Raw genomic sequence first — 13,192 nt, forward strand, 5'->3', positions numbered from 1 at the left:
TCCCCTCCTCCTGCTCCCTCCCAGTCACCCCCTACTACAGCTGACTGCCACGTCCCTGAGCTCTAGTGACTGAGTCCTCCTCCCAGAGCTGGGGCCAGGTCCTGCCACGATGCTGCACAGCCCGCTTTCTGCAGCAGGAAACTGTGTGCCTCAATCTCCCCGACAGGGCTCCTCTCCTGGTGTCCTGGCATTCCTCTCCAGGGAGACAAACCATACATTCCACAGGTGTTCAGCAGGCCAGGGGGAAAGGAGAACCCAGCTCTGGGGATGGGAGCCTGGATTCCAGTCCCAGCTGCCTGTACCTGCTGCAGAAAGCGGGCTGTGTGACCGCGACAGGTGCCTGCCCCTTTCCAGGCTCGGGCAGCGGGACAGTGGCCAGGCTGCAGGCTTTCCATGCCTGGTCTGTGAGCCTGGCCCTGGTGCCTCCTGGCTCTGGGCTTACAGAGGGGGTAGCAGACCTAAAACTCCTGCTTCCTGCCTCTGGCTTTGGCTTCCCGCTGCCCTGAGGCCTCTGCAAGCAAGGGCTCTTGCCTCCAGGCAGCACGCCAGGGACTGTGGCAGGGGCTCCCGAAGGCCAGGGACAGGCCTGAGCAAGTGGAGAGCCCCCCCGCTGCCTGCCCGGAGGAGGGGAAGCGACGCTGGTGAATCACACCGGCTTACAAATTAGTCTGAGTGGATTTCCTCCCCTGGCCTCCTCCTTCGTATGACCGGAGGGAGGAAGAACCGGTGAGAAATCTGGTAGAGACGTGAAAACCCCGGGGTGAGATGGTTGGGAGACGTTCGTTCCTGAGGGGTGGGAAATGTGAGGGTGCAGTGGCCTTGAGAAGGGGGAGCCGTGAGTTCTGCACCCCCCAGTGGGACCCTCAGTTTTCCCCATCTGAGAAATAGTGCCAGCAGCTGGGACCCCTTGAGGCTGCCATCGGGAAGCCTAGTGCCATTGGAAGGAGGTTGGCTTTGGGGTTATTGGCCTGGGGTTTGGAGGGCAGAGCCTTCTCTTGCCCCGCTTGCACCCCATGTAGATGGAGTCCTTGACAGAACTCCAGCCTCTCCAAGCTGCAGCCCCTTCACCCAGGTGACACCGCAGTGAGTCAGTTGTCGTGGCTGGGTCGCACTGTTTGATTCAACTGACCACAGGGCCAGGGCCAGGGCCAGTTCTTGGAGTCAGAGACACTCTGAGGGGTCTCTGCTCCCAGCCAGGGGACCCTGGAGAGCAAGTATCCTCTGGAACTGGAATTCCAGGTCTGCCTGGGGTTGAGTCAGAGAATACTTAGCACTCCCGGTTTCCAGAGGTAACTGAAGTTCTGGGAGTGGCCAAGCCAGGAAGGGAGCTTGGAACGAGCCCAGCTGCCTGGCAGGGGGACAGCTGTTCCCCAGACAACACTGGAACAAGCTGGGGAGATGCCTTCCCCTTTCAACCCTCACCCCTAACCTCTCACCTCTAACTCCTCAGGGTCAGCAGGCTGTCCCTGTCCTCCAGCCCCACGGCCCTTGACCCCTTCCCTGGCCAGCCACCACCCTGACTTTGGCTGTTCTCCAAATGCTTCCTGAAATCTCCTTCCACCAAGCCTTTGGCCACATCGCATGTTCCCCTACTCATCACAATCACAGTCTCCAGCCTGCTTTAGAACACCTCTCGGCCAGGCATGGTGGCTCCCGCCTGTAATCCCAGAGCTTTAGGAGGCCAAAGTGAGTGAATCACCTGAGGTCAGGAGGTCGAGACCAGCCTGGACAACATGGCAAAACTCTGTCTCTACTAAAAGTACAAAAATTAGCAGGGCATGGTGGTGGGCGCCTGTAATCCCAGCTGCTTGGGAGGCTGAGGCAGGAGAATCACTTGAACCCGGGAGGCGGAGGTTGCAGTGAGCTGAGATAGCACCAATGCACTCCAGCCTGGGTGACAGAGTGAGACTGTATCTCAAAAAACACACAAAAAACAAAAAACAACAAAAACAAAAGGAAGCCAACAGTGCTGCCTTCGGTCTGTGGCCAAAGGCCCAAGAGCCATTGGTGTAAATTCAAAAGACTTCCAAAACTGAAGAACTTGGAGTCTGATGTTTGACAGCAGGAAGCTTCCAGCACAGAAGATGAAGGCCGGAAGACTCAGTGAGTCTTCTTATTCCACTTTCTTCATTCTGCTTTATTCTGGCCTCGCCAGCTCATTAGATGGTACCCACCCAGATTAAGGGTGGGTCTGCTTCTGTCAGTCCACCGACTCAAATGTTAATCTCCTCTACCAACACCCTCACAGACACACCCAGAAACAATACTTTGCATCCTTCAATCCAATCAAGTTGACACTTAATATTAGCCATCACACCTACCCACTGAATTTGAGACCTTAGGCCACTTTCTGACCCTCCGTGAGCATTCCCAGGCTGCTGTAAGAAATGCCTACAAATTATTTGACCATGGAGAGGCGGGATCTATACCATCATTCCTTGCCAATGGGCAGGCTTTTGTGACTGCTTTGACCAAGAGAGTAGGGTAGAGTGTCACTATGTGACTTCTGAGGTTAGGTCACAAAAAGCCATGGAGCTTCTACCTTATTTGCTGGGACTTTGTGCTGGAGCCCTGAGTCACCCTATGATGAGTCTGACTACCATGAGGTGGCCATGTTGTAGGGAAGACCAAGTCACAGGAAGAGGCCCTGTGTCTGCACTCCAGTCAGGAGTCCTTGCCTTTGAGTCATCATCTGAGCCTCCCAGACAACAAACGTGTGAATGATCAGTCTTCAAGTGATTCTGGCACCAGCCATGGAGTCACCCCCATCCTTAGAGCCCCCCAGCTGAGGCCCTAGAGATTATGACAAGCCACCATCACCATCCCTTTTCTGAATTTCTGATCCGTAAGAACCCCTGAGCATGCTGCTATGCTTTGGGGTGTTTTGTTTTGTTTTTTTTTTTTTTGGTTTTTTGTTTTTTGTTTTTCTTTGAGATGGAGTCTCACTCTGTTGCCCAGGCTGGAGTATAGTGGTGTGATCTCAGCTCACTGCAACCTCCACTTCCCAGGTTTAAGCAATTCTTCTGCCTCAGCCTCCCAAGTAGCTGGGATTACAGGCACCTACCACCACACCCAGCTAATTTTTGTATTTTTAGTAGAGACCAGTTTCACCATGTTGGCCAGGCAGGTCTCAAAGTCCTGACCACAAGTAATCTGCCTACCTCGTCCTCTCAAAGTGCTGGGATTACAGGCATGAGCCACCATGCCCTGTGCTTTGGGGTGATTCTTTACAAAATATCATACTAACCATCGCAGCGATATTTAAATGTGATCTGTAGGGGGACAGGCTGCACAGTCACAGTCTACTCCTCAAGGGTCTGGGGCCTGTAGGAAGATGAGAGCATGAATTTGAAATCAGATGAAAGTGATTTCAAGTCCTGCTGGACCACTTGCTCTGTGACCTCACCCACATCACTGAATTTCCCAGAATCCTCAGCTTCTCCACCTGTCACACGGAGTCAGTTTTCACTTGGCAAGTTTGCTACGTGCCTGGCGCTTGTAGATTGCGGCTACCAATCCTCTCTGGTTATTGGCAGAGAACATGCTGCCCGTGACAAGACACTGAGCCAAAAGACGCCTCTATTGGGCTTCCAGAACGTGCTTCCTGTGCCGTGGCTCCAGCGTCCTTAGTGGAAGAGAGACACCCTCACGGCCTGCCCTTTCTGGCCTGGCCAAGGCAGCATGACTCCTTGGACGATCCCTCTCCCCATCCCAAATGTCACAGCCCGGCACCATGGCTTCCCTCAGACCCTGTGGGCCAAGGACAGACAGTAGGCTGGGTCCACAGGAAACACCCAAAGTCACAGAATGCCATTTACCCATTCCCCCATCTGTATCTCCTTTACCCATCTCTGTCACATATTGAGAAAATGGCTCCAGATTGGAGGTGCACACAGCCCCTGAGCTCCTGCAGCCATCAAGGCTCCTGACAGGCTGGAGCCGTCCGGGAACTAGAGGCCGGCTCAGGCCAGAGCAGCTCACACATAGCATTTCAGACAGACCCTGACTCAGGGCCAATTCTCCTCTTTCTCCCTTACCCCAGAGGAAATAGCCTCTCATGTCCATCAACTCTCTCATTGCCAGGTGGGATGCCTGAGATGTTGACAGTTAGAGCCGGTGGGCTGTCTTTTCCCAAAGCCCCTGGCGTCCCCTCTTCCCCAGCTCCCATCCCATCTGGAGCCTTCTTCCAATTGGAGGCCACGTAGAAAAGACACGGAAACCTTTAAACTAAGAATACGTCCTGGAATGCTTCTTCCCTGTTTTATAGCTGCAGCTCAACAGGCTGGTGAACGTGCTCCCTCACCCATAGACGCTCAAGAGAGGCATCCCATCCAAGGGGCCTGTGGTCACAGCGTCCTGCTGTAAAAATAGCTACGGATGGCCGGGCACGGTGACTCACACCCGTAATCCAAGCACTTTGGGAGGATCCTCCCAAGGTGGGAGGATCACTGAGGTCAGCAGTTCGAGACCAGCCTGGCTAACATTGTGAAACTCCATCTCTATTTAAAAAAAAAAAAAAAATTAGCCGGGTGTGGTGGCACGCACCTGTAATCCCAGCTACTCAGGAGGCTGTGGCGGGAGAATGATTTGAACCCAGGAGGCAGAGGTTGCAGTGAGCTGAAATCACACCAATGCACTCCAGCCTGGGAGATGGAGGAAAACCCTGTCTCAAATAAATAAATAAATAAATAAATAAATAAATAAATAAATAAGTATCTGTAGAACTGATGGCTGAGAGGAGGAAAAGGGGGTAGGCTTTTTCTGCCCAGTGGGACTGGAAGTTACCCTAAAAGGGAGTAGATGAGGTCTCTGAGCCAGGTCTGGGAACCTGCGGCTGGATCTTGTTTGTTCTTGTTTTGTTTTGTTTTGTTTTGACAGGGTCTCGCTCTGTTGCCCAGACTGGAGTGAAGTGGCACAATCAGGGCTCACTGCAACCTCCTGGGCTCAAGCAATTTTCCCACTTTAGCCTCCTGAGTAGCTGGGACTACAGGTGCACACCAACATGCCTGGCTAATTTGTGTATCTTTTGTAGAGACGGGGTCTTGCTATATTGCTCAGGCTAATCTCAAACTCCTGGGCTCGAATGATCCTCCTGCCTCAGCCTCCCAAAGTGCTGGGATTACAGGAATGAGCCACCGCACCCAGCCAGCTTCCCTACTTTTGAGGTTTTGGGACTCCAGCTGGCTTCCTTGCTCCCCAGCTTGCAGACGGCCTGTGTGGGATCCTGTGAGCCAATTCTCCTTAATAAACTCCCTTTCATATATGCATCCATCCTATTAGTTCTGTCTCTCTAGGGAACCCTGACTAATACAGTAGGGGAGGCAGAATTCAGATCCAGGTCTGAAGGACTGCGCCCCACAGCCAGCTATGTGAGCTCAGGAAGTCCAGGAAACTCAGTGGGGGGTGGCACAGCATGGCAGATGGTGGTTCTCTGACCACAGCCAGGAAGGCCTACGTTTGGAAAGGGGCCCAAGAAGGGAAGAGAGGTCGGGCCCCCTTTTTCTGCTGAGAATGACCTTGAGAGGAGGCTGGGCCCTCCTTCAATGCCAGCTCCCTCCCACTCAGCCTGGACTGTGGCATCACCTCTCTGGGTCTGCATGTCCCCACGTACCCTTCCTTGAGCCCCTGACCCAAGCCCTGGGGAGGGAGGGGCTTACACAGCTCCCTCTTGCCTCACTCTCCATCGACAGCTGTAGAAACTGAGGCTCACAGGCTGGGTGTGGAAGCTCACGCCTATAATCACGCCTGTAATTTTGGGAGGCTGAGGCAGGTGGATCACCTGAGGTCAGGAGTTTGAGACCAGCCTGGACAACATGGCAAAACCCTGTTTCTACTAAAAATACAAAAATTAGCCAGGTGTGATGTTGTATTCCTGTAATCCCAGCTACTTGGGAGCCTGAGGCAGGAGAATCGTTTGAACCCGGGAGATGGAGGTTGCAGTGAGCCCAGATTGCACCACTGCACTCCAGCCTAGGCAAGAGAGTGAGACTCTGTCTTAAAAAAAAGAAAAAAGAAAGAAAGAAAGAAAGAAAGAAAGAAAGAAAGCAAGCAAGCAAGCAAGCAAGCAAGCAAGCAAGCTGAGGCTCACAGCAGGAGGGCTGAGTCTCCTAAGCCAGCTGCTTCACCAACCTCCTGCCAGCTCCAGCCCTTTCATCCTTCTGCCCTGTCAGTCCCTGCCCTCTGCAAGTGGGGCCAGGGTGAGGGGACTGTAGGAGTTCAGGTCCATGCATTCTCCAGCCCCCGTGGCATTTCTGCAGGGGTTCAGAGCAGAAGAGAATGGTGGGATAGGCGGAATCCCCGGAGCCTGCGTGGAGGAAGAGAGAGAGGGTGAACTGGGCCCTGGTGGATGCCTGGTTTCCCTATCTTTCCCCCAAGAGCCAGGCCGACCTCGTCCCGCTGGACAGCTGAGGAAACTGAGGCCTGGAGCAGCGAGGGGCCTGCTCAAGGTGCACCACCGCAATTCCAGCCGCGACTCCACCCACCCCATTCCCTAAGGGGTGCCTGGGAGTTGAATAACCTGGAAGTTCAGGTGGGACCTCCCCGAGGCTCTAGGCATCCCTGCAGTGGCCAGTGGCTCAGGCAGGCAGTGTCAAGGCCAGAACCCTCCCAGGGGCCTAGAGGTTGCCAAACAGGCCCAATTTTCTGTGCTAATGTGGGCTTTCTGCTGCTTGGAAACTGCGCACACCCTCCTCTGAGAGCTGAGCCAGCAGCAACAGGACAGACTATAATTATGACAAGTTACATCCTGTTGTCCTGGCTCAGTGATTAGCCACATCGCCCAGCACCCAGCAGCTTGCACTCCAGGGGTCTGCCAGAAGCAGGGAGGGCGAGAGGAGCCCTTTGTTAACACTCGCCCCCCATCCTGCCTTACAACCGCCCCCCCACCAACTGGGGGTACCTTTTCCCGCTAGTTACTCATCCCCGAAACCTGACCTCAATCACCCTCCAAGGGAGTTCGCTGAGCTGGACATTCCACCAGCCTCCACAGACCGGGGCATCCACAGCAGGGAGGATGATGGATGATAGGAGCCCTCCCGAAAGATATCCCACAGCAACCCTCATTTTGCCGCCTTTAATCCCACAGTTCTGGGGCTGGGCTCTGAGGCAGGAATGTCATCCATGTTTGTGCCTTGCACAATTGCAGGGAAGCCACTCACATAGACCGCAGTAACTTAGAACCTTAGACTTCAATGAAACTGTGGCCTCTGCAGTTGGGCAGTGTACAACCTGAATGACTGTACATATTCTACAAGGTATAATTTCTCAACGCCTTCCCTCAAGCAAATAAGACACAAATCCTGGAGGCACAGGTCCATTCACCCAGCTGACCAATTCTGGGACTGCATTTCCAGAATGTTCTATGTGAAGTGGGAAAAGGATTCTTTCTCTTCTCTCCTCCTCCGGGCCGGTGTCGTCATGGGAGTTCTGAGTACAGTTGCGGGCCTGCTCTGGGAGAGAAACAGATACAAGGAAGGAGAAATTCCAGGAGCTTGGGAGATAGCAAGGACCCAGACCCACATTGTCTGAGCCTGGCTGATGTTCTTCAGTCAGCAGAGCTTCTTAGACCTCAAGTGTAGAGACTTAGATGCACCATGAACTTTGGTTCATGGAACACCCTGATCATTGGCCCATAGCTGGCCCTTTTTCTCTCCATCTGGTTGATTAATTGATTGATTGACTGATATAATGAACATCCATGAACACCACCCAACTCAAGGACCAGAATGTCACCAATAACTTATGTCACTTATGCCTTCTGATACGGTTTGACTGTGTCCCCCACCAAATCTCATCTTGAATTGTAGCTCCCACAATTACCACGTGTCATGGGAGGGACCCGGTGGGAGGTCATTGAATCATGGGGGTGGGTCTTTTTCATGCTGTTCTCATGACAGTGAATAAATCTCATGAGATCTGATGGTTTTATAAAGGGGAGTTTCCCGGCACAGGCTATTTCTCTTGTCTGCTACCATGTGAGACGTGCCTTTCACCTTTCACCTTCCGCCATGATTGTGAGGCCTCCTCAGCCACGTGGAACTGTGAGTCCATTAAACCTGTTTCTTTTGTAAATTACCCAGTCTCGGACATGCCTGTATCAGCAGTGTGAAAATGAGCTAATACATATTCCTATCCACCTGCACTCCTCCACACAGAGGAACGACCATCCTGAACTTATGCCTATCATTCTCGCACTGATTTTATGACATCTACATGTACACTTAAACAATATATACTTGAATTTTGCTTGTTTTTAAACTTCTTTTTTTTTTTTTTTTGAGACAGTCTTGCTCTGTCATCCAGGCTGGAGTGCAGTGGCATGATCTCAGCTCACTGCAACCTCTGCCTCCTGGGTTCAAGCAGTTCTCCTCAGCCTCCCAAGTGTCTGGGACTACAGGTGCCCACCACACACACACAGCTAGTTTTTGTATTTTTGGTAGAGATGGGATTTCACTATGTTGGCCAGGCTGGTCTCAAACTCCTGACCTCAGGTGATCCACCCGCCTCGGCCTCCCAAAGTGCTGGGATTACAGGCATGAGCCACCGTGCCCAGCAAAAGCGCATTCCATTTATTGTGCACTTCATTTCTATTATTATTCCAATGTGCTATATAATGAAATAATTCTACAACTCACCATCGTGTAGGATCAGTGGGAGCCCTGAGCTTGTTTTCCTGCAACTAGACGGTCCCATCTGGGAGTGATGAGAGACAGTGACAGATCATCAGGCATTAGATTCTCATTAAGGAGCTCGCAACCTAGATCCCTTGCATGTCATGTGCAGTTCACAATAGGGTTCACGCTCCTTCGAGAATCTAATGCCTCGGTTGATCTGACAGGAGGTGGAGTTCAGACGGTAATGCAAGCAATGGGATGGGGCCGTAAATACAAATGAAGGCCGGGGGTGGTGGCTCATGCCAGTAATCCCAGGACTTTGGGAGACCAAGGCAGGCAGATCACGAGGTCAAGAGATCAAGACCATCCTGGTCAACATGGTGAAACTCTGTCTCTTCTAAAAATACAAAAATTAGCCAGGTGTGGTGGTGTGCGCCCATAGTCCCAGCTACTCGGGAGGCTGACGCAGGAGAATCACTTGAACCCAGGAGGCAGAGCTTGCAGTGAGCCAAGATTGTGCCACCGCACTCCAGCTTGGCGACAGAGCGAGACTCCATCTCAAAATAGATAAAAATAAATACAGATGAAGCTTTGATAGCGGGCCCAGCACTCATCTCCTGTGCTCCAGCCCAGTTCCTAACATGCCAGGACTGATACCAGGGGTTGGGGACACTTGATCTCGCCTATTGCTCCTAAGCTACAAACCTGTTCAGCACGAGACTGCACTGAATACTGCAGGCAACTGTAACACAATAGTATTTGGGTATCTAAACATAGAAAGGAGACAGTAAAAACACAGTATAAAAGATGAAAAATGATACACCTGTCTAGAACACTTACCACAAATGGGGTTTGCAGAACTAGAAGTGGCTCTGGGTGAGTCAGTGAGTGAGTAGTGAGTGAACGTGAAAGGCTTGGACATTACTGTATACCACTGCAGACTTCATAAACGCTGGACACTCAGGCTACATGATTTTCTTTTCTTTTCTTTTTTCCTGAGATGGAGTTTTGCTCTTGTTGCCCAGGCTGGAGTGCAATGGCACAATCTTGGCTCCCTGCAACCACCACCTCCCAGGGTTCAAGTGATTCTCCTGCCTCAGCCTCCTGAGTAGCTGGGATTACAGGTGCGCACTGCCACACCCAGTCAATTTTTGTATTTTTAGTAGAGATGGGGTTTCACCATGTTGGCCACGCTGGTCTCCAACTCCTGACCTCAGATGTTCTGCCCACCTCAACCTCCCAAAGTGCTGGGATTTCAGGTGTGAGCCACCATGCCTGGGTGATTTTTTTTTTGGAGATGGAGTTTCACTCTTGTTGCCCAGGCTAGCATGCAATGGTGTCATCTCTACTCCCTGCAACCTCCACTTCCTGGGTTCAAGCAATTCTCCTGCCTCAGCCTCCCAAGTAGCTAGGATTACAGGCATGCACCATCATGCCTGGCTAATTTTGTATTTTTAATAGAGACGGGGTTTCACCATGGTGGTCAGGCTGGTCTCGAACTCCTGACTTCAGGTGATCTGCCCGCCTCAGCCTCCCAAAATGCTGGGATTACAGGCATGAGCCACTGCACCCCGCCACTACATGATTTTTATTAAAAAAAAATATATATATATATATATATATATTTCTTGGCCAGGCTTGGTGGTTCACAGCTGTAATCCCAGCACTTTGGGAGGACAAGGTGGGAGGATTGCTTGAGGCCAGGAGTTCAAGACCAGCCTGGGCAACACAGCAAAACTCTGTCTCTACTTAAAAAAAAAAAAAAAAATTAGCTGGGCATTGTGCCATGTGTCTGTCATCCCAACTACTCAGGAGGCTGAGGTGGGGGAGGATCACTGGAGCCCAGGGGTTTGAGCCTGCAGTGAGCAATGATGGAACCACTGTACTTTAGCCTGGACCACAGAGTGAGATCGCTTCTCAAAAAATGTGTATTTTTCTTTCTTCAGTAATAACTAATCTCAGCTTACTGTAACTTTTTTACTTTATAAGCTTTCCAATTCTTTTTAACTTCTTTACTCTTTTGTAATAACATTTACTTTAAAACACAAACACGTTGTACAGCTGTACAAAAATATTTTCTTAGGCTGGGCACGGTGGCTCATGCCTGTAATCCCAACACTTTGGGAGGACAAAGTGGGCGGAACGCTTGAGGTCAGGAGTTCGAGACCATCCTGGCCAACATGGTGAAACCCCGTTTCTACTAAAAATACAAAAAATTAACCAGGCGTGGTGGCAGATAGCTATAGTCCCAGATACTCGGGAGGCTGAGGCAGGAGAATCACTTGAACCCAGGAGGTGGAGGTTGCAGGGATCTGAGATTGTGCTGCTGCACTCCAGCCTGGGTGACAGAGCAAGTCTCCATCTCAAAAAAATAAATTAATTAATAAAAATAAAAATAAAATAAAATTATTTCTTTATATTCCTATTCTATAAGCTTTTTGCTATTTTTAATTTTTGTTTTTACTTCTTAAACTTTTTTGTTAAAAACGAAGACACAAACACACACATTAGCCTAGGCCTACATGAGACCAGCATCATCAATATCACTGTCTTCCACCTCCACATCTTATCCCACTGAAAAGTCTTCTAAAACTCGTGGGACTGTCATCGCCTATGACAACAATGCCTTCTGGATACTTCCTGAGGGACCTGCCTGAGGCTGTTTTATAGTTAACTTTTATTTTCAATAAGTAGAAGGAGTACACTATAAAATAATGACAAAAAGCGTAGTATAATAAATACATAGGCCAGGTGCAGTGGCTCACACCTGTAATCCCCACACTTTGGGAGGCCGAGGCGGGCAGATCACCTGAGGTCAGGAGTTTGAAACCAGTCTGGCCAACATGGAGAAACCTAGCAAAAAATACAAAAATTAGCCAGGCGTGGTGGCACACGCCTATTATCCCAGTTACTCAGGAGGCCAAGGCAGGAGAATCACTTGAATCTGGGAGTCGGAGATTGGAGTGAGCCAAGATCACGCCACTGCACTCCAGCTTGGGCGAGAGAGTGAGACTCTGTCTGAAAAAATAATAACAATAAAATGCATACATACATACATAAACCAGTAACACAGTCATTTGTTATCATTATGAAATATTATGTACTATATATCATTGTATGTGCTAGACTTCTTTTTTTTTTTTTTTTTTTTTTTGAGACAGGGTGTCGTTCTGTTGCCCAGCTTGGAGTACAGTGGTGCAATCACTGCTCACTGCAGCCTCAATCTCCTGGGCTCAAGTGTTCCTCTTGCCTCAGCCTCCCAAAGTGCTGGGATTACAGCTGTGAGTCACTGCACTTGGCCTTGCTTATTTTTAAACTTTAAATAAAGGGATTAGCAAAAGTCTCTAGGAGTTGCCTTTTCACTGGACATGACACAATCAGGCATTGCTTAATGACTGAGATACATTTTCTGAGAAATATGTTCTTAGGTGATTTTATTGTTGTGTGAACAACCTAGAGTGTATTTACACAAACCTAGATGGGCTAGCCTCCTACACATCTAGGCTAGAGGGTCTAACCTGTTGCTCCTACACTACAGACCTGTATAGCATGTGACTGCATTGAATACTGGAGATGCTTGTAACACAGGGGTAAATGGGCAGGCATTTGGCTGTCTCACACTATTTAGATGAGGGATTCCTCCTTCACCAGTGGGGTGAATAGGAGATGATCAGGGCACATGTGACTTGCTTTGATCAATGGCATGAGAGGAGAAGTGTTGGGCCAGCCCCAAATCTAAAGCTTTGACTCTCTCCTGCCTTCATCCCATGCCATGACCAAGAGAGAAGCTGCACCCTCAGCCTGGAACCCAGGAAGAATATACTCAGATACTCAGAGCAGAGCAGTCCCGGCCAATCCCCAGACTCTCAGCTTGAGTCAGGACTTCCCACCAAGCTCAACAGAGCCCCAACCTAGATCAACCAAGCCGCAGCCAATCTGCAGAGCCGTGAGCATTAACGAATGTTGCTTTGAGCCAGAGATGGGGGTGATCTGTTACTCAGCATGTCAATGGCTAATCCATTGCATCAAAATTCACTTATGTTGCTATATGACACCACATGTGGCTTATTCTTAATTGTGTAACTATAGGCCCATTAATATATCCACTTTTCCTATTGATGAGTATTTGAGTTGTTTCAATCTTTTGCTACCATAAATAGCACTGTCCTTTTTTTTTTTTTTTTTTTTTTTTTGAGATGGAGTCTTGCTCATTGCCCAGGCTGGAGTGCAGTGGCGTGATCTCAGCTCACTGCAAGCTCTGCCTCCCAGGTTCACGCCATTCTCCTGCCTCAGCCTCCCGAGTAGCTGGGACTACAGGTGCTCACCACCATGCCTGGCTAATTGTATTTTTAGCAGAGACGGGGTTTCACCGTGTTAGCCAGGATGGTCTCGATCTCCTGACTTCATGATCCACCCGCCTCGGCCTCCCAAAGTGCTGGGATTACAGGCGTGAGCCACCGCGCCCGGCCAATAGCACTGTCTTAACATTCTTTTAAATTTCTCAGCCAGGTGCGATGGTTTACGCCTGTAATCCCAGCGCTTTGGGAGGCTGAGGCAGGCAGATCACCTGAGGCCAGGAG

Source organism: Macaca mulatta, chromosome 3 (genome assembly GCF_049350105.2).
Source record: "Macaca mulatta isolate MMU2019108-1 chromosome 3, T2T-MMU8v2.0, whole genome shotgun sequence".
NCBI classification, from domain to species: domain Eukaryota; kingdom Metazoa; phylum Chordata; class Mammalia; order Primates; family Cercopithecidae; genus Macaca; species Macaca mulatta.